This window comes from Anomaloglossus baeobatrachus, chromosome 10 (assembly GCF_048569485.1).
Source record: "Anomaloglossus baeobatrachus isolate aAnoBae1 chromosome 10, aAnoBae1.hap1, whole genome shotgun sequence".
NCBI lineage: Eukaryota > Metazoa > Chordata > Amphibia > Anura > Aromobatidae > Anomaloglossus > Anomaloglossus baeobatrachus.
The window spans coordinates 10,327,618-10,350,252 of NC_134362.1; the positions used below are offsets into that span (position 1 = coordinate 10,327,618).

The 22,635-nt window shown below is 56.8% G+C and overlaps 1 protein-coding gene across 3 annotated transcripts in view; it reads left to right on the plus strand.

Annotated features, from left to right (window-relative positions):
• Positions 1-679: 679 nt before the first annotated feature.
• PPFIBP2 (PPFIB scaffold protein 2) overlaps positions 680-22,635 on the plus strand; it is a 239,716-nt gene continuing 217,760 nt past the window's right edge. The window contains exon 1 of one of the 3 annotated variants that reach the window (XM_075326341.1): positions 680-763. The gene's annotated coding sequence lies outside the window, so the exon portion shown is untranslated. Of the gene's footprint in view, positions 764-784; positions 871-11,937; positions 11,957-22,635 lie in introns of those variants that run through there. The other 2 variants (XM_075326343.1, XM_075326344.1) reach the window with 2 other exon arrangements.

Consider the following 22,635-nt stretch of genomic DNA (forward strand, 5'->3'; position numbering starts at 1 on the left):
CAGGGGGAGAGCAGCAGGCACTGGGCACGGGCAGGGTGAGAGCAGGCAGGGAGCAGGGTGAGAGCAGGCACTAGGCACGGGGCAGGGGGTGAGAGCAGGCACTAGGCACGGGGCAGGGGGAGAGCAGCAGGCACTGTGCAGGGAGCAGGGGGAGAGCAGGCACTGTGCAGGGAGCAGGGGGAGAGCAGGCACTGTGCAGGGGGGAGAGCAGCAGGAAGGCACTGGGCAGGACCGGAGGGGCACGGGCAGGGGGAGAGCAGGCACTGGGCACGGGCAGGGGGAGAGCAGCAGGCACTGGGCAGGACCGGAGGGGCACGGGCAGGGGGAGAGCAGCAGGAAGGCACTGGGCAGGACCGGAGGGGCACGGGCAGGGGGAGAGCAGCAGGAAGGCACTGGGCAGGACCGGAGGGGCACGGGCAGGGGGAGAGCAGCAGGAAGGCACTGGGCAGGACCGGAGGGGCACGGGCAGGGGGAGAGCAGCAGGAAGGCACTGGGCAGGACCGGAGGGGCACGGGCAGGGGGAGAGCAGCAGGAAGGCACTGGGCAGGACCGGAGGGGCACGGGCAGGGGGAGAGCAGCAGGAAGGCACTGGGCAGGACCGGAGGGGCAGGGGGAGAGCAGCAGGAAGGCACTGGGCAGGACCGGAGGGGCACGGGCAGGGGGAGAGCAGCAGGAAGGCACTGGGCAGGACCGGAGGGGCACGGGCAGGGCGCACAGTGCCCGGGAGCTCTAGACCTGACACCTGGCAGCGCTGACGTCACGGGTGAGTTCACTTGTAGAACGCTGGGATCTGAACGTTCCATCCGGTCAGGTGACCCCGGTGATACATTGTAACGGATCCGCTGCCGCCGCCGCACAGACTGCGATCAGGTCAGACTCCATCTGGGATTATTCTACTGACACAAACTCTGCACAAATGCTCCATAGTCACAGCTACTGCACCTGTAGAATGTGCCCCCACAACCTGTGCAGAGGGAAGCATTATGGGGGGCGTTATAATAACAAGGACATAACTTCTAAATGTTCCTAAAAAGTGATTCATACCGCAGTGTACACAGCCATAGCACAAGCACGACACTGCTGTACGAAACGGTCCCAGAAGTCCTGTGGAGCAGTCCTGTACCCCATCATATCAGGTGCATGTGGAGCAGTCCTGTACCCCATCATATCAGGTGCATGTGGAGCAGTCCTGTGCCCCATCATATCAGGTGCATGTGGAGCAGTCCTGTACCCCATCATATCAGGTGCAGGTGGAGCAGTCCTGTACCCCATCATATCAGGTGCATGTGGAGAAGTCCTGTACCCCATCATATCAGGTGCAGGTGGAGCAGTCCTGTACCCCATCATATCAGGTGCATGTGGAGCAGTCCTGTACCCCATCATATCAGGTGCATGTGGAGAAGTCCTGTACCCCATCATATCAGGTGCATGTGGAGCAGTCCTGTACCCCATCATATCAGGTGCATGTGGAGCAGTCCTGTGCCCCATCATATCAGGTGCATGTGGAGCAGTCCTGTACCCCATCATATCAGGTGCATGTGGAGCAGTCCTGTGCCCCATCATATCAGGTGCATGTGGAGCAGTCCTGTACCCCATCATATCAGGTGCATGTGGAGCAGTCCTGTACCCCATCATATCAGGTGCATGTGGAGCAGTCCTGTACCCCATCATATCAGGTGCATGTGGAGCAGTCCTGTACCCCATCATATCAGGTGCAGGTGGAGCAGTCCTGTACCCCATCATATCAGGTGCATGTGGAGCAGTCCTGTACCCCATCATATCAGGTGCATGTGGAGCAGTCCTGTACCCCATCATATCAGGTGCATGTGGAGCAGTCCTGTACCCCATCATATCAGGTGCAGGTGGAGCAGTCCTGTACCCCATCATATCAGGTGCAGGTGGAGCAGTCCTGTGCCCCATCATATCAGGTGCCGTGTGGAGCAGTCCTGTACCCCATCATATCAGGTGCATGTGGAGCAGTCCTGTACCCCATCATATCAGGTGCATGTGGAGCAGTCCTGTACCCCATCATATCAGGTGCATGTGGAGCAGTCCTGTACCCCATCATATCAGGTGCATGTGGAGCAGTCCTGTACCCCATCATATCAGGTGCATGTGGAGCAGTCCTGTACCCCATCATATCAGGTGCAGGTGGAGCAGTCCTGTACCCCATCATATCAGGTGCATGTGGAGAAGTCCTGTACCCCATCATATCAGGTGCAGGTGGAGCAGTCCTGTGCCCCATCATATCAGGTGCCGTGTGGAGCAGTCCTGTACCCCATCATATCAGGTGCATGTGGAGCAGTCCTGTACCCCATCATATCAGGTGCATGTGGAGCAGTCCTGTACCCCATCATATCAGGTGCAGGTGGAGCAGTCCTGTACCCCATCATATCAGGTGCAGGTGGAGCAGTCCTGTACCCCATCATATCAGGTGCGTGTGGAGCAGTCCTGTACCCCATCATATCAGGTGCATGTGGAGCAGTCCTGTACCCCATCATATCAGGTGCGTGTGGAGCAGTCCTGTACCCCATCATATCAGGTGCAGGTGGAGCAGTCCTGTACCCCATCATATCAGGTGCATGTGGAGAAGTCCTGTACCCCATCATATCAGGTGCATGTGGAGCAGTCCTGTACCCCATCATATCAGGTGCATGTGGAGCAGTCCTGTGCCCCATCATATCAGGTGCATGTGGAGCAGTCCTGTACCCCATCATATCAGGTGCATGTGGAGCAGTCCTGTGCCCCATCATATCAGGTGCATGTGGAGCAGTCCTGTACCCCATCATATCAGGTGCATGTGGAGCAGTCCTGTACCCCATCATATCAGGTGCATGTGGAGCAGTCCTGTACCCCATCATATCAGGTGCATGTGGAGCAGTCCTGTACCCCATCATATCAGGTGCATGTGGAGCAGTCCTGTACCCCATCATATCAGGTGCAGGTGGAGCAGTCCTGTACCCCATCATATCAGGTGCATGTGGAGCAGTCCTGTACCCCATCATATCAGGTGCATGTGGAGCAGTCCTGTACCCCATCATATCAGGTGCATGTGGAGCAGTCCTGTACCCCATCATATCAGGTGCAGGTGGAGCAGTCCTGTACCCCATCATATCAGGTGCAGGTGGAGCAGTCCTGTGCCCCATCATATCAGGTGCCGTGTGGAGCAGTCCTGTACCCCATCATATCAGGTGCATGTGGAGCAGTCCTGTACCCCATCATATCAGGTGCATGTGGAGCAGTCCTGTACCCCATCATATCAGGTGCATGTGGAGCAGTCCTGTACCCCATCATATCAGGTGCAGGTGGAGCAGTCCTGTACCCCATCATATCAGGTGCGTGTGGAGCAGTCCTGTACCCCATCATATCAGGTGCATGTGGAGCAGTCCTGTACCCCATCATATCAGGTGCGTGTGGAGCAGTCCTGTACCCCATCATATCAGGTGCATGTGCCAGAGTTTCCCAGATCTGTATTGTAATTTCTAGAACAATGTATATGATTGCACTCCTCATCCATGCGGAGCGGATCCTCACCCCTCTGAGGTTTTGTATAGGTTCTTTGCAGTTTACCCCCCTGGTAATGTGACGTTATAGATTTTGCAGAACATTCTCATTGAATCCTCCATAAAACACATCTGCAGATTTCAAAACACTAACTTTTTTAAAACTTCTTTTTTAGAGAAAATTCACAATATTAAATCAGCAGCGAAACGGCGCGATTTACTGCAGATCTGTATCCCGGATTCCTGCGGATTGATTGTATGTTTATGCTGCGCTGTTTTATGTTATTTTTTGCCACACTCTTATCACAAAAATGCTTCTTGCAGATAAAAACTAAAAGTAAAAAGGAAATTAGGAAAGTAGTACCTTTTTATTTTGTGTTTGGTTTTTTGTTTTTTTTTTTGTTTTGTTTTTTTTGAGGTTCCCTGTGCCTTTTCCAGCTCCAGAGTGCTCTAGGAGAGGAGATTTTCATTAATTTGTCCATAGGCTTTTATAGGCTTTTCAATATGAAAAAACATGACTTTATTTGATAAGCAAAATATAAAACTGTTCCATACAACTATGTGGGAAAGAAGCCTTGAAGGGTTAATCAGAAAAGCATTCAATTTTTTATAGGTATATCCAGTGATGTCACAGTACAGGGATAATGCACACAGCGATGTCACAGTACAGGGATAATACACACAGCGATGTCACAGTACAGGGATAATACACACAGCGATGTCACAGTACAGGGATAATGCACACAGTGATGTCACAGTACAGGGATAATACACAGTGATGTCACAGTACAGGGATAATACACACAGTGATGTCACAGTACAGGGATAATACACACAGTGATGTCACAGTACAGGGATAATACACACAGGGATGTCACAGTACAGGGGTAATACACACAGTGATGTCACAGTGCAGGGATAATACACACAGTGATGTCACAGTACAGGGATAGTACACACAGTGATGTTACAGTACAGGGGTAATACACACAGTGATGTCACAGTACAGGGGTAATACACACAGTGATGTCACAGTACAGGGATAATACACACAGGGATGTCACAGTACAGGGATAATACACACAGGGATGTCACAGTACAGGGGTAATACACACAGTGATGTCACAGTGCAGGGATAATACACACAGTGATGTCACAGTACAGGGATAGTACACACAGTGATGTTACAGTACAGGGGTAATACACACTGTGAGGTAAATCCGGAGATATGACGATAAATCATGACATTCAAGTCATGTCAGGAAGCCCTCTCCTGGTGTCACTACCCCCTTCCCTTCACACAACTGGTTTAGCAACAAATCCATGGCCATGTCCTGTGATATGGAAATTAGGTGGCTTTAGGACAATGGACACAGGATGACTCCCTGCCGTCACCCTGTAGTGGGGGCTGCTAGCTAGTTAGCAAGGCTATGGAAATAGCCAGACAGAACGACTCCAGTAAAAAAATGGTTCATATCTCGCAAGCCATATTTCCGATAAATATGGCAACCATAAAAATGGTGTCTCCGCATGTGGACGATGCCGGCACACCCTTTTTATGGGAGCAGGACATTGGGAAATGCCCCAGGCGTGATATCAGCCAATGGGGAACTGGCAGACAGGTCATGAGTCCCCTCGTTCTGTAGCTAAATTCATAACTGTCACAATGAGAGCATTGGCGTCCGCCTACGACGCTCCCAGGCAAAGTTATGGCCAATATCCCCTTGGCTGGATAATTCTGATCCATGCAGGGGGAGTGGCAGTGCTTCCCTGTGAGGTCACTAAGGTAGGAGGGGACCTGGATCTGCCCAGGTTGATAACCCTACTTCGGCCATTTTCCAGCGTTCTTCTGCTCGGGGGCCTGGTTGGGAAAGACCTGTGAGGAAGAATCCTAGAAACCTGGTCTACAGCGCCCCCCTGTGGCCAGACGCACAAGGTAACTGATTGAATTCCATACCTGTTTGTAAACCATGCTTTATCTGTAACTGTACTCTGACATATGTATATTCTGTAGATTCCCTATTGTATATATTGTAGTTTCTAGTGTGCTTTAGGCGATTAAATTATATAATTAATCTTGGGCTGTTCTGTTATCTCGATCTTGAATCCCACGTCTGTGTGTTCGGCTAATAGTTACCGTGAAGCGGTTGGTGGCAGCGAGTTGTGCCAAGGATTATTGTGGGGAGGCCAGTGAGATTCGGGGAGAGTTTATATATTCCGCCCGCGGAGGTCGGGGGAATATATACCCTACTCTCACCGGGGACCCTTCAATAATCGGCATAAGTAGTATAGCGGCCTCCTTGCTTATTGTCGGGCAATTCCATAATTGGCCTGACTATAAGAGGGGCGCTAGAGAGCGCGTCACGTGCTCTGTCTGTCGGTCGGGAGGTATAAAGTAGGGGTGACCCCCACTTGTTACCCCCCGATTGTGACGTACTGGTAGCCAGCGCGGGGGATTTCTGAGTGACCCCCCGGTGGTTCGTGACATATTGGTGGCAAGCGGTGGGATCGAGATAATAGTGTGTGTGAGTGTGAGACCCATACTCCCAGACACTAAAGACTGCCTGCAGCAGCTGTGGCTGCTGGGGTCTTCAGACTAGCTCAACACTAGAGTGTCAGAGTGCAGATACTGTAAGGTGTGTGGAGGCATCAGGTGTCAGTTCTGTGTCAGTGACCAAAAGTCTGCAAGAATGGCTGAGAGCACCAGGAGCAAAGCCAAAGGAATGGCCGATGCTAAGGCCAGAGACGATGAGGAGGTTGTCCACGAGTCCTCCAGGAGCTCGACGCCAGAAAACAGCTCTGCAGAGGGCATTGCACAACCGGGCACTGCTGGACAAGATGAGGAGCAGCTCGCCCAAGGGTCCTCAACGAGCCAGATGCCAGCCCTCCGCTCTGCAATGGACAGTGAATCACCAGGCTCCGCAGCGGGCCGCAGATCACCACGTGCCATTCCACCGAGCCTGGGAGGCTCGGATAGCCTTCTTCAAATGGCTATGGCCCTACGCCAGGCTGGAGACCGGGAGGGCTACAAGGAACTCATGGCCGAGCGTGAGCGGCAAGCAGCGCGTGAAGAGCGCCAGGCAGAGCGTAACTACCAGCTGCAGCTAGCTCAGCTCCGGCCCTCATCAGCCACCCGTGACCTTCCAGACACCAAACTTCCAAAGGTCCGTGTTGAGGACTTCCCAGTGCTGGAGAAGGATGGAGACTTGGACTCTTTCTTGACTGCTTTTGAACGGACTTGCTTGCAGCATCATCTGAACAAGGACCAGTGGGCCAAATACCTGACCCCCCGTTTAAGGGGTAAGGCCCTGGATATCCTTGGGGACTTGCCTGCTGAGGCGGATCAGGGCTACGACACCATCAAGCGGGCCCTGATCCAACAGTACAACCTCACCCCGGAGTCCTACCGCAAGAAGTTCCGGACGCTGCAGAAGGGACCAAAGGACTCCTGGGCTGACCACCGGCGGGCACTTGCCCGAGCTGCCGACCACTGGACCCAAGGCCTGCAGCTTTCCACCGGACCGGAGATCCTGGACTTGTTCATCACGGAGCAACTCTTGTGGAACTGCCCTGAGGATCTCCGCCAGTTCATCCGAGACCAGAAGCCAAAGGGATCCACGGCTACAGCTGCCCTGGCAGATGACTACACCAACAATCGGGCTCCTGAGGCCAGGAGAGCAGCCACCAGCAGCACCTGGAGAGGGGGTAAGATGAACTCTGCGACTGCCCCACCTGCCCCTAGACTGCAGGGGGTGTCCCCCTCAACTCCCCTCTCCAGGCCCGTGGCAGAGCCAAGACGGTGCCACCAGTGCAACCTACCTGGACACTTCAAGGCCATGTGCCCTCAGCGTCCCAAGGCCCCGGCTCCGTCCCCGTCCCAAGGGCCGCCCAAGGTGTATTGTGTGGGTGGGGGTGGTGGTAGGTCCCTGGACAGCTTCCAACCTGTCACCGTCGGCCAGTCTGTGACCATAGGACTGCGAGACAGCGCCTCGGAGGTGACTCTGGTGCGGCCTGAGATGGTGTCCCCCCAAGACTTGATCCCTGGAAAAACCCTCGCTGTCTCCGGGATTGGAGGCATTGACCCGGCGCTACCTGTTGCTGACATTTATGTGGACTGGGGCGCAGGGCGAGGGGTGAGGGAGGTGGGGGTAACTGATCGGATCCCTGCAAACGTGCTACTTGGGACAGATTTGGGGCAAATAACCTCCCAGTTTGGCCCCGCCCCAAAGGCTGAACCTTCAGCCAGTGCTGACATGACTCCTGACAATGTTAGTGTGTTATCTATGAATGATGTAAGGGAGGAGGGAGTGAACTCTGATATTTCTGCTTGCACAGACACCATAGACACACACACAGCTGCAGCTGTGACAGGGGAGGGGGTCAGAGAGAGGTGTGACAATGCCTCTACAAGTAATCAGCCTGTGAGCTGGGATCTGTTGCCCTCTGCAGGGATAAGCAGAGAGCAGGGTGCTGCAGGGGGAGGACCAGTGTGTGGGGTGGGGGCTACCACAGCAAATGTGGGGTCCCCAGAGATTTCACAGCGGGGTTCTGTTGCTGCAGGAGGGGAACAGGCAGGTGAGATTGGGGCCGGTCCAGGAGCGGAAGTGCTCCCAGGTAAGATCTCGGTGCAGGGTTCCCCCACAACCGGGGTGTCAGGAAGCCAGGTAGGTCTGCCTGAGCCGGCGACTTGGTCAGGAACGGAGGAGGAGCAGGCACGACCCACGGTCGCAGCGGCTGTGGCCGCTGTCACCCGCAGTGGGAGTGCTGGAAGCCAAGGGGCCTCCCGGAGGTCCGATAGCTCTTCCCCTTCTGACCAAGTGGCAGCCGAGTCAGGTGGAGGCCAGGACACAGGTCCCGGGGTACTGACCGAAGATGTGACAGTCTCGTCGATTCTGGCCACATCTGGTCAGGGGTTTCAGGCAGCGTTAGAAGCTGACGACAGCCTGAAAGCTCTAAAGGAGCAGGTGGCACAGCCTCCCTCGGACTCGGACCCGGAGCGAGTGGTCTGGGACCAAGGACGGCTGTACCGGGCCACGGTCCAGCAGGGTTCACCGGAGGCGTGGCCCAGGGACCGACAGTTGGTGGTACCCTATCCGTTCCGGACGGAGTTGTTGCGGATCGCACATGAGATTCCGATGGCCGGACACCTAGGGATCGCTAAGACCAAGGCCAGGTTAAACCAGCATTGCTACTGGCCAAAAATGGGGGCCGATGTGGCTGCCTACTGCCGTTCGTGTGAAACCTGTCAGAGAGTGGGGAAGGCGGGGCCACGCCCCAAAGCCCCACTGGTATCTCTGCCAATCATCGATGAGCCTTTCAGGAGGGTGGCTGTGGATCTGGTCGGCCCGCTGGCCATCCCCAGCAGCTCCGGGAAACGCTTCATACTGACGGTAGTGGACTATGCCACCCGGTACCCAGAAGCAGTGGCCTTGTCGTCCATTCGGGCTGACAAGGTGGCCACCGCATTGCTGGAGATTTTCTCCCGAGTGGGTTTTCCCCAGGAAATGCTCACTGACCGGGGGACCCAATTCATGTCCCAGCTGATGGAGGCCCTCTGTAAGCAAGTCCAGGTGCGACATCTGGTGGCCAGCCCGTACCATCCACAGACTAATGGCCTGTGCGAGCGGTTCAATGGCACCTTAAAGCAGATGCTTAAGATGTTGGTCGACTCCCATGGGCGTGACTGGGAGCGGTATCTCCCACACCTGTTATTTGCTTACCGGGAGGTTCCACAGGCCTCAACAGGATTCTCACCGTTTGAGCTCCTGTACGGGCGACGTGTGCGGGGCCCCCTGGCTCTGGTGAAAGAGGCTTGGGAAGGGGATTTGGCCACCCCTGGAGTGTCGGTTATCGAGTATGTCATGCGCTTCCGGGACAAAATGCAGGCCTTGACGCAACTGGTACACGACAATATGGCTCAAGCCCAGGCCGATCAGAAGCGTTGGTACGACCAGAACGCTTGTGAGAGGACCTACCAAGTGGGTCAAAAGGTGTGGGTACTGGTCCCCGTACCACAGGACAAGCTTCAGGCAGCCTGGGAAGGCCCATACCTCGTGTACCAGCAGCTCAACCCTGTAACGTACCTGGTCACCCTGGACCCTGCCCGTGGAAGGCGGAAGCCCTTCCATGTGAACATGATGAAGGCACATCATGAGCGGGAGGCATGTGCGCTCCCCGTGTGCAACCTGCCCGAGGAGGGAGAAGCGGAAACCCTCTTGGATATGCTAGCCCAGGTTAGGGCAGGCGGATCCATTGAGGATGTGGAGGTTGGCCACCAGCTCTTGGAGGACCAACGGTCCCAGCTGTGGGCCACCCTACACCCCTTCCGGGGGTTGTTGACCAACCAGCCCGGAAGGACTGACTTGGCTGTCCATCACGTGGACACTGGGGATCATCCCCCGATCCGGCGTTCAGCATATCGGGTCTCCCTGGAGGTGCAGCAACACATGCGCCAGGAGATTGACGAGATGCTGAAGCTGGGGGTGATCCAGGCATCCAACAGCGCTTGGGCCTCGCCTGTAGTCCTCGTCCCTAAGAAGGACCGAACCACTCGGTTCTGCGTGGACTACAGGGGGCTCAATGCTGTCACGGTCGCCGATGCGTACCCAATGCCACGCATCGATGACCTGCTCGATCAGTTGGCCGGGGCTCAGTACCTGACCATCATGGACCTGAGCCGGGGATATTGGCAGATCCCCCTGACTCGCAAGGCCAGGGAACGCTCTGCCTTTATTACCCCATTTGGACTGTACGAGTCCACGGTGATGCCATTCGGGATGAGGAATGCCCCTGCCACTTTCCAGCGGATGGTCAACACCCTGCTCAAGGGACTTGAAGGGTACGCGGCCGCGTACCTGGATGACATTGCCGTCTTCAGTCCCACCTGGGAAGATCACCTAGAGCATCTAGCACAGGTGCTCAGGCGGGTCCACCGGGCAGGTTTGACCATCAAGCCGGGAAAGTGTCAGCTGGCCATGAGCGAGGTCCAGTACCTCGGTCACCGGGTAGGTGGGAGAACACTGAAGCCCGAGCCTGAGAAAGTGGAAGCCATCGCATCCTGGCCCACCCCCAGGACCAAGAAGCAGGTGATGTCCTTCTTGGGGACCGCTGGGTACTATAGGAGGTTTGTTCCATGCTATAGTAGCCTGGCAAAGCCCTTGACGGACCTCACCAAGAAGAAGCTGCCCTCTGCAGTCGATTGGACAATGGACTGCGAGACAGCCTTCCGGGCCCTAAAGGACGCCCTGTCCAGCCCGCCCGTGCTACAGGCAGCCGACTTCACGCGGCCGTTTGTAGTACAGACCGACGCCAGTGACTTCGGCCTCGGTGCGGTGCTCAGCCAGGTGGACTCTGCGAGCCAAGAGCACCCGGTCTTGTACCTGAGCAGGAAGCTGTTACCAAGGGAAGTTGCCTATTCCACGATGGAGAAGGAGTGCCTGGCCATAGTGTGGGCCCTGCAGCGTCTGCAACCCTATCTATACGGGCGCCACTTCATCGTGGAGACGGACCACAATCCCCTCAGCTGGTTGCACACCGTCTCTGGGACGAATGGGCGATTGTTGCGATGGAGCCTTGCGCTCCAGCAATACAACTTCACCATTCGCCACAAAAGGGGCCGTGACCACGGTAACGCAGACGGGCTGTCCCGACAAGGAGAGGTCGCGGACGGGCGCACGGGGGAACACCGGAGTGTGCTGCCCCCTAGCGCCCTCAAAAGGGGGGAGGTGTGAGGTAAATCCGGAGATATGACGATAAATCATGACATTCAAGTCATGTCAGGAAGCCCTCTCCTGGTGTCACTACCCCCTTCCCTTCACACAACTGGTTTAGCAACAAATCCATGGCCATGTCCTGTGATATGGAAATTAGGTGGCTTTAGGACAATGGACACAGGATGACTCCCTGCCGTCACCCTGTAGTGGGGGCTGCTAGCTAGTTAGCAAGGCTATGGAAATAGCCAGACAGAACGACTCCAGTAAAAAAATGGTTCATATCTCGCAAGCCATATTTCCGATAAATATGGCAACCATAAAAATGGTGTCTCCGCATGTGGACGATGCCGGCACACCCTTTTTATGGGAGCAGGACATTGGGAAATGCCCCAGGCGTGATATCAGCCAATGGGGAACTGGCAGACAGGTCATGAGTCCCCTCGTTCTGTAGCTAAATTCATAACTGTCACAATGAGAGCATTGGCGTCCGCCTACGACGCTCCCAGGCAAAGTTATGGCCAATATCCCCTTGGCTGGATAATTCTGATCCATGCAGGGGGAGTGGCAGTGCTTCCCTGTGAGGTCACTAAGGTAGGAGGGGACCTGGATCTGCCCAGGTTGATAACCCTACTTCGGCCATTTTCCAGCGTTCTTCTGCTCGGGGGCCTGGTTGGGAAAGACCTGTGAGGAAGAATCCTAGAAACCTGGTCTACAGCGCCCCCCTGTGGCCAGACGCACAAGGTAACTGATTGAATTCCATACCTGTTTGTAAACCATGCTTTATCTGTAACTGTACTCTGACATATGTATATTCTGTAGATTCCCTATTGTATATATTGTAGTTTCTAGTGTGCTTTAGGCGATTAAATTATATAATTAATCTTGGGCTGTTCTGTTATCTCGATCTTGAATCCCACGTCTGTGTGTTCGGCTAATAGTTACCGTAAATCGGTTGGTGGCAGCGAGTTGTGCCAAGGATTATTGTGGGGAGGCCAGTGAGATTCGGGGAGATTTTATATATTCCGCCCGCGGAGGTCGGGGGAATATATACCCTACTCTCACCGGGGACCCTTCAATAATCGGCATAAGTAGTATAGCGGCCTCCTTGCTTATTGTCGGGCAATTCCATAATTGGCCTGACTATAAGAGGGGCGCTAGAGAGCGCGTCACGTGCTCTGTCTGTCGGTCGGGAGGTATAAAGTAGGGGTGACCCCCACTTGTTACCCCCCGATTGTGACGTACTGGTAGCCAGCGCGGGGGATTTCTGAGTGACCCCCCGGTGGTTCGTGACACACACAGTGATGTCACAGTACAGGGGTAATACACACAGTGATGTCACAGTACAGGGATAATACACACAGTGATGTCACAGTACAGGGATAATACACACAGTGATGTCACAGTACAGGGATAATACACACAGTGATGTCACAGTACAGGGATAATACACACAGTGATGTCACAGTACAGGGGTAATACACACAGTGATGTCACAGTACAGGGATAATACACACAGTGATGTCACAGTACAGGGATAATACACACAGCGATGTCACAGTACAGGGGTAATACACACAGTGATGTTACAGTACAGGGATAGTACACACAGTGATGTCACAGTACAGGGATAATACACACAGTGATGTCATCATCCTAGAAAAATATGTAAAGTTCCGCTGAAGTGCACAGATAATTTGCAGAGCATCTCGGGGGCAGAACGCCCTTGTTATTGGTGAAGCTTTATTCTTCTTCTGCCTCGGTATCATGTGAGAATGCAGTGATGGCCGCAGGTAATCACTGACCAGAGACATCCCGGGAGGTCCGGCGGCTCCAGTGACCTCTTGGGAGGACAGGCGGCTCCAGTGACCTCCCGGGAGGACCGGCGGCTCCAGTGACCTCCCGGGAGGACCGGCGGCTCCAGTGACCTCCCGGGAGGACCGGCGGCTCCAGTGACCTCCCGGGAGGTCAGGCGACTCCAGTGACTGGCCCCAGACAGCGCCGCCATCTACTTATATCATATGATGAGCAGAGTGATAGAACAGCACGTACAGAAACTCACCGCCATCTGGTGCACATAATGCCGCCTGCCTCTCACAATACTCCGCATTACTGTGGATGGTGATAGAGGGGATTGTAATCAATGATGAGGGGTCGTCAGCTCCGGCTGCTCTGCGCCCCCCTGTCTGGGTGATACATTCAGAGGAGCCCTTTACACTTGGCACCGCTCCCGTAATGTCACCACAGAATCGCTCCCCCCTTCCCAGACAACGGAGAATTGTGCGACCTCTGCAGCCGCGTGGGCAGTGAACGTACAATGAGGAGGGACATGGGACAGTCACCACCAGGACTGAGGAGGGACAGGGGACACGGGACAGTAACGACCAGGACTGAGGAGAGACAGGGGACACGGGACAGTCACCACCAGGACTGAGGAGGGACAGGGGACACGGGACAGTCACCACCAGGACTGAGGAGAGACAGGGGACACGGGACAGTAACGACCAGGACTGAGGAGAGACAGGGGACACGGGACAGTCACCACCAGGACTGAGGAGGGACAGGGGACACGGGACAGTAACCACCAGGACTGAGGAGGGACAGGGGACACGGGACAGTCACCACCAGGACTGAGGAGGGACAGGGGACACGAGACAGTAACGACCAGGACTGAGGAGAGACAGGGGACACGGGACAGTCACCACCAGGACTGAGGAGGGACAGGGGACACGGGACAGTAACCACCAGGACTGAGGAGGGACAGGGGACACGAGACAGTCACCACCAGGACTGAGGAGAGACAGGGGACACGAGACAGTAACCACCAGGACTGAGGAGGGACAGGGGACACGGGACAGTAACCACCAGGACTGAGGAGGGACAGGGGACACGGGACAGTAACCACCAGGACTGAGGAGGGACAGGGGACACGGGACAGTAACCACCAGGACTGAGGAGGGACAGGGGACACGGGACAGTCACCACCAGGACTGAGGAGGGACACGGGGCAGTCACCACCAGGACTGAGGAGGGACACGGGGCAGTCACCACCAGGACTGAGGAGGGACAGGGGACACGGGACAGTAACGACCAGGACTGAGGAGAGACAGGGGACACGGGACAGTCACCACCAGGACTGAGGAGGGACAGGGGACACGGGACAGTAACCACCAGGACTGAGGAGGGACAGGGGACACGGGACAGTCACCACCAGGACTGAGGAGGGACACGGGGCAGTCACCACCAGGACTGAGGAGGGACACGGGGCAGTCACCACCAGGACTGAGGAGGGACAGGGGACACGGGGCAGTCACCACCAGGACTGAGGAGGGACAGGGGACACGGGACAGTAACGACCAGGACTGAGGAGAGACAGGGGACACGGGACAGTCACCACCAGGACTGAGGAGGGACAGGGGACACGGGACAGTAACCACCAGGACTGAGGAGGGACAGGGGACACGGGACAGTCACCACCAGGACTGAGGAGGGACACGGGGCAGTCACCACCAGGACTGAGGAGGGACAGGGGACACGGGGCAGTCACCACCAGGACTGAGGAGGGACAGGGGACACGGGGCAGTCACCACCAGGACTGAGGAGGGACAGGGGACACGGGGCAGTCACCTCCAGGACTGAGGAGGGACAGGGGACACGGGGCAGTCACCACCAGGACTGAGGAGGGACAGGGGACACGGGACAGTCACCACCAGGACTGAGGAGGGACAGGGGACACGGGACAGTCACCACCAGGACTGAGGAGGGACAGGGGACACGGGACAGTAACCACCAGGACTGAGGAGAGACAGGGGACACGGGGCAGTCACCACCAGGACTGAGGAGGGACAGGGGACACGGGACAGTCACCACCAGGACTGAGGAGAGACAGGGGACACGGGGCAGTCACCACCAGGACTGAGGAGGGACAGGGGACACGGGGCAGTCACCACCAGGACTGAGGAGAGACGGGGGACACGGGGCAGTCACCACCAGGACTGAGGAGGGACAGGGGACACGGGACAGTCACCACCAGGACTGAGGAGAGACGGGGGACACGGGGCAGTCACCACCAGGACTGAGGAGGGACAGGGGACACGAGACAGTCACCACCAGGACTGAGGAGAGACAGGGGACACGAGACAGTAACCACCAGGACTGAGGAGGGACAGGGGACACGGGACAGTAACCACCAGGACTGAGGAGGGACAGGGGACACGGGACAGTAACCACCAGGACTGAGGAGGGACAGGGGACACGGGACAGTAACCACCAGGACTGAGGAGGGACAGGGGACACGGGGCAGTCACCACCAGGACTGAGGAGAGATAGGGGACACGGGACAGTAACCACCAGGACTGAGGAGGGACAGGGGACACGGAACAGTAACCACCAGGACTGAGGAGGGACAGGGGACACGGGACAGTAACCACCAGGACTGAGGAGGGACAGGGGACACGGGACAGTAACCACAAGGACTGAGGAGGGACAGGGGACACGGGGCAGTCACCACCAGGACTGAGGAGGGACAGGGGACACTGGGCAGTCACCACCAGGACTGAGGAGGGACAGGGGACACGGGGCAGTCACCACCAGGACTGAGGAGGGACAGGGGACACGGGGCAGTCACCACCAGGACTGAGGAGGGACAGGGGACACGGGACAGTCACCACCAGGACTGAGGAGAGACAGGGGACACGGGGCAGTCACCACCAGGACTGAGGAGAGACAGGGGACACGGGGCAGTCACCACCAGGACTGAGGAGAGACAGGGGACAGGGGACGTTCACCACAAGGACTGAGGAGAGACAGGGGACACGGGACAGTCACCACCAGGACTGAGGAGGGACAGGGGACACGGGACAGTCACCACCAGGACTGAGGAGGGACAGGGGACACGGGGCAGTCACCACCAGGACTGAGGAGGGACAGGGGACACGGGGCAGTCACCACCAGGACTGAAGAGGGACAGGGGACACGGGACAGTCACCACCAGGACTGAGGAGGGACAGGGGACACGGGACAGTCACCACCAGGACTGAGGAGGGACAGGGGACACGGGACAGTAACCACCAGGACTGAGGAGAGACAGGGGACAGGGGACGTTCACCACAAGGACTGAGGAGAGACAGGGGACGTTCACCACAAGGACTGAGGAGAGACAGGGGACACGGGGCAGTCACCACAAGGACTGAGGAGGGACAGGGGACACGGGACAGTCACCACCAGGACTGAGGAGGGACAGGGGACACGGGACAGTCACCACCAGGACTGAGGAGGGACAGGGGACACGGCGCAGTCACCACCAGGACTGAGGCGGGACAGGGGACACGGGACAGTAACCACCAGGACTGAGGAGGGACAGGGGACACGGGACAGTCACCACCAGGACTGAGGAGGGACAGGGGACACGGGGCAGTCACCACAAGGACTGAGGAGGGACAGGGGACACGGGACAGTCACCACCAGGACTGAGGAGGGACAGGGGACACGGGGCAGTCACCACCAGGACTGAGGAGGGACAGGGGACACGGGGCAGTCACCACCAGGACTGAGGAGGGACAGGGGACACGGGGCAGTCACCACCAGGACTGAGGAGGGACAGGGGACACGGGGCAGTCACCACCAGGACTGAGGAGAGACAGGGGACACGGGACAGTAACCACCAGGACTGAGGAGGGACAGGGGACACGGGACAGTCACCACCAGGACTGAGGAGGGACAGGGGACACGGGGCAGTCACCACCAGGACTGAGGAGGGACAGGGGACACGGGGCAGTCACCACCAGGACTGAGGAGGGACCGAGGACACGGGGCAGTCACCACCAGGACTGAGGAGGGACAGGGGACACGGGGCAGTCGCCACCAGGACTGAGGAGGGACAGGGGACACGGGACAGTCGCCACCAGGACTGAGGAGGGACAGGGGACACGGGACAGTCACCACCAGGACTGAGGAGGGACAGGGGACACGGGGCAGTCACCACCAGGACTGAGGAGGGACACAGGACAGTCACCACCAGGACTGAGGAGGAACACAGGACAGTCACCACCTGGACTGAGCAGGGACAGGGGACACGGGGCAGTCACCACCAGGACTGAGGAGGGACAGGGGACACAGGCCAATCACCACCAGGACTGAGGAGGGACAGGGGACACGGGACAGTCACCACCAGGACTGAGGAGGGACAGGGGACACGGGACAGTCACCACAAGGACTGAGGAGGGACAGGGGACACGGGACAGTCACCACCAGGACTGAGGAGGGACAGGGGACACGGGACAGTCACCACCAGGACTGAGGAGGGACAGGGGACGTTCACCACAAGGACTGAGGAGAGACAGGGGACGTTCACCACAAGGACTGAGGAGACAGGGGACACGGGGCAGTCACCACAAGGACTGAGGAGGGACAGGGGACACGGGACAGTCACCACCAGGACTGAGGAGGGACAGGGGACACGGGACAGTCGCCACCAGGACTGAGGAGGGACAGGGGACACGGGACAGTCACCACCAGGACTGAGGAGGGACAGGGGACACGGGGCAGTCACCACCAGGACTGAGGAGGGACAGGGGACACAGGACAGTTACCACTAGGACTGAGGAGAGACAGGGGACACGGGACAGTCACCACCAGGACTGAGGAGGGACACAGGACAGTCACCACCAGGACTGAGGAGGAACACAGGACAGTCACCACCAGGACTGAGCAGGGACAGGGGACACGGGGCAGTCACCACCAGGACTGAGGAGGGACAGGGGACACAGGCCAGTCACCACCAGGACTGAGGAGGGACAGGGGACACGGGACAGTCACCACCAGGACTGAGGAGGGACAGGGGACACGGGACAGTCACCACAAGGACTGAGGAGGGACAGGGGACACGGGACAGTCACCACCAGGACTGAGGAGGGACAGGGGACACGGGACAGTCACCACCAGGACTGAGGAGGGACAGGGGACGTTCACCACAAGGACTGAGGAGAGACAGGGGACGTTCACCACAAGGACTGAGGAGACAGGGGACACGGGGCAGTCACCACAAGGACTGAGGAGGGACAGGGGACACGGGACAGTCACCACCAGGACTGAGGAGGGACAGGGGACACGGGACAGTCGCCACCAGGACTGAGGAGGGACAGGGGACACGGGACAGTCACCACCAGGACTGAGGAGGGACAGGGGACACGGGGCAGTCACCACCAGGACTGAGGAGGGACAGGGGACACAGGACAGTTACCACTAGGACTGAGGAGAGACAGGGGACACGGGACAGTCACCACCAGGACTGAGGAGGGACACAGGACAGTCACCACCAGGACTGAGGAGGAACACAGGACAGTCACCACCAGGACTGAGCAGGGACAGGGGACACGGGGCAGTCACCACCAGGACTGAGGAGGGACAGGGGACACAGGCCAGTCACCACCAGGACTGAGGAGGGACAGGGGACACGGGACAGTCACCACCAGGACTGAGGAGGGACAGGGGACACGGGACAGTCACCACAAGGACTGAGGAGGGACAGGGGACACGGGACAGTCACCACCAGGACTGAGGAGGGACAGGGGACACGGGACAGTCACCACCAGGACTGAGGAGGGACAGGGGACAGGGGACGTTCACCACAAGGACTGAGGAGAGACAGGGGACGTTCACCACAAGGACTGAGGAGAGACAGGGGACACGGGGCAGTCACCACAAGGACTGAGGAGGGACAGGGGACACGGGACAGTCACCACAAGGACTGAGGAGGGACAGGGGACACGGGACAGTCACCACCAGGACTGAGGAGGGACAGGGGACACGGGACAGTAACCACCAGGACTGAGGAGGGACAGGGGACACGGGACAGTCACCACCAGGACTGAGGAGGGACAGGGGACACGGGACGTTCACCACAAGGACTGAGGAGGGACAGGGGACACTGGACGTTTACCACAAGGATTGAGAGTGGGCAGAAGATGTTCACCACAAGGACTGTTGAGTGATAGGAGACGTTCACCAGAAGGACTGAGGAGGGTCACGGGAGGTTCACCGCAAGCACTGTAGAGGGACAGGGGTCACAAGACGTTCACCACAGGGACTGAGGAGGGACAGGGGACGTTCACCACACAGACTAAGGGGCAGGGGACATGGCCGGTCACCACAAGGACTGAGGAGGGTCACGCCACAAGGACTGTTGAGGGACAGGGGACTTTCACCTCAAGGACTCATGCTGTCTCTGTCCTGTCTAGTTGCCACCTATGAGTGGGTATAAATCAGATCTAGCAGAGGTGGGAATGCTGAGCCCTGTGTAACCTTGCCCACATCACTGATTGTCAGCTTTCTGTGTATCCCCCACCCCAAACCACTGATTGTCAGCTTTCTGTGTATCCCCCTCGACCACTGATTGGCAGCTTTCTGTGTATCCCCCTCGACCACTGATTGGCAGCTTTCTGTGTACACTGTATATGGACAGAAAGCTGCTGATCGGTGGGGAGCTTGTGACTGGGTCCGGAGGCATGAGAGACGCTCGTGCTGCGATGATGATCTACTGCTGACAAAACTCTAATTTTATTTTAACAGCAACACACAGCCCAGCAAAGGAGACAGCGATGGAGTCAGGGTCTCTGCCCCTACATCATGGTGCTCTCGGATTACATAGCAAATACCTGCTGACAGATTCCTTTTAGGATAATGGTTATGCAGTACCACACTTGCCCTGCAGGGGCGCTGTAGTAGAAATGTCTGCGTGTTGGCAGCGGCCGGACCTGGAACGATCCACAGATCATGATCCAATAAATATACATTGGCTACAGAATCCTATGGGGGGAGGACTGGTGCGTAACTTTGGGGGCTGCACTTACCCCTCACGCATTCGTTTTTCATGGCTCAGGCGTATCTGATTATCATGATAAAATCCATTTGGACTAGAAAAAACATTGTTAAAATGTATAAAAAACTATTCAATGTGACCTATGTCAAATCAAGAGTTAAACCTCCAAGAGCAAACCAGCGACATCCAGTGCTTCATACCGGTGCCAGATATCGGTCGTGCGTGGCCCTAAAGCCTGCTTTACACGGTACGACCGATTGTGCGATTTCACAATCGATCGTACCCGCCCCCGTCCTTTTTGCGTCACGGGCAAATCGCTGCCCGTGTCGCACAAAGTTACTAAACCCCGTCACACATACTTACCTCTCGTGCGACCTCGCTGTGGGCGGCGAACGTCCACTTCCTGGAGTGGGAGGGACGTTCGGCGTCACAGCGACGTCACACGGGCGCCGGCCAATAGAAGCGGAGGGACGGAGATGAGCGGGACGTAAACATCCCGCCCACCTCCTTCCTTCCACATAGAGCCGGCGGCGGCCGCGGGAGGCAGGTGAGCTGCTCATCGTTCCCGTGGTGTCACACGGAGCGACGTGTGCTACCACGGAAACGATGGGCGACTAAAGTAACCGATATTATGGAACCTAACGAGCAGTACCCGACTCACGATTTGTGAGCGATACTGCGTCGCTAGGAGGTGTCACACAGGCCGATGTCGCCAGCGATGCCGGATGTGTGTCACAAAATCCGTGACCCCGACGATCTATCGCACGATAGATTGCCTGGTGTAAAGCAGCCTTAAGGCCGGGATTACGGGAGACTAAATATTGCCAGTTATTAACCATGGAGCCATAAATAAAACATGTCACTGAGAAATCGGCACAGAACGCGGCATTACGGCAAAAACCTACAATGATCAATGCCGGCCGGAGACCGCGGCCAACGAGCGCCGGCTATTTACTTACGTATGGATGGGATGGGCTTCACCACTGTCTGGACAGTCAGTATTTGGCCTCATGCGGTGATTTCTGGGCTGTGGAGCAGTTCTTGAGATGTAAGAAATAGTGATGAGCGGGCACTACCATGCTCAGGTGCTCAGTACTGGTAACTAGTGATGAGCGGGCACTACCATGCTCAGGTGCTCAGTACTAGTAACTAGTGATGAGCCGGCACTACCATGCTCGGGTGCTCAGTACTGGTAACTAGTGATGAGCGGGCACTACCATGCTCGGGTGCTCAGTACTGGTAACTAGTGATGAGCGGGCACTACCATGCTCGGGGGCTCAGTACTGGTAACTAGTGATGAGCGGGCACTACCATGCTCGGGTGCTCTGTACTGGTAACTAGTGATGAGCGGGCACTACCATGCTCGGGTGCTCAGTACTGGTAACTAGTGATGAGAGGGCACTACCATGCTCGGGTGCTCTGTACTGGTAACTAGTGATGAGCGAGCACTACCATGCTCGGGTGCTCAGTACTGGTAACTAGTGATGAGTGAGCACTACCATGCTCGGGTGCTCTGTACTGGTAACTACTGATAAGCGAGCACTACCATGCTCAGGTGCTCAGTACTGGTAACTAGTGATGAGCGGGCACTACCATGCTCGGGTGCTCAGTACTGGTAACTAGTGATGAGTGGGCACTACCATGCTCAGGTGCTCAGTACTGGTAACTAGTGATGAGCGGGCACTACCATGCTCAGGTGCTCAGTACTAGTAACTAGTGATGAGCGGGCACTACCATGCTCAGGTGCTCAGTACTGGTAACTAGTGATGAGCGGGCACTACCATGCTCAGGTGCTCTGTACTGGTAACTAGTGATGAGCGAGCACTACCATGCTCAGGTGCTCAGTACTGGTAACTAGTGATGAGCGGGCACTACCATGCTCAGGTGCTCAGTACTGGTAACTAGTGATGAGCGGCACTACCATGCTCGGGTGCTCAGTACTGGTAACTAGTGATGAGCGGGCACTACCATGCTCGGGTGCTCAGTACTGGTAACTAGTGATGAGCGGGCACTACCATGCTCGGGTGCTCAGTACTGGTAACTAGTGATGAGCGGGCACTACCATGCTCGGGTGCTCAGTACTGGTAACTAGTGATGAGCGGGCACTACCATGCTCGGGTGCTCAGTACTGGTAACTAGTGATGAGCGGGCACTACCATGCTCGGGTGCTCAGTACTGGTAACTAGTGATGAGTGGGCACTACCATGCTCAGGTGCTCAGTACTCGTAACTAGTGATGAGCGGGCACTACCATGCTCGGGTGCTCAGTACTGGTAACTAGTGATGAGCGGGCACTACCATGCTCGGGTGCTCAGTACTGGTAACTAGTGATGAGCGGGCACTACCAGGCAGTTTGCCCCCCTCGTGGTGGATATGGGGATAGTGGTATAATACAGGGTGGTGCTCGGAGCATTTTCCCTGTACTGACTAATACTGGACATATGTTTTCAGAGACTGTGTATATATATATTTAGCCATTTCTAGGCAGGTCTCCGTGTCAGTCCGGGGGGTGGGGGGGTGAGTGACAGTTGACGACGCTCCGCAGGACACCGGATCCGGCTTCATTACTCTCCCTAAATACACGGCAGGAGGAATTCATGGAGAGG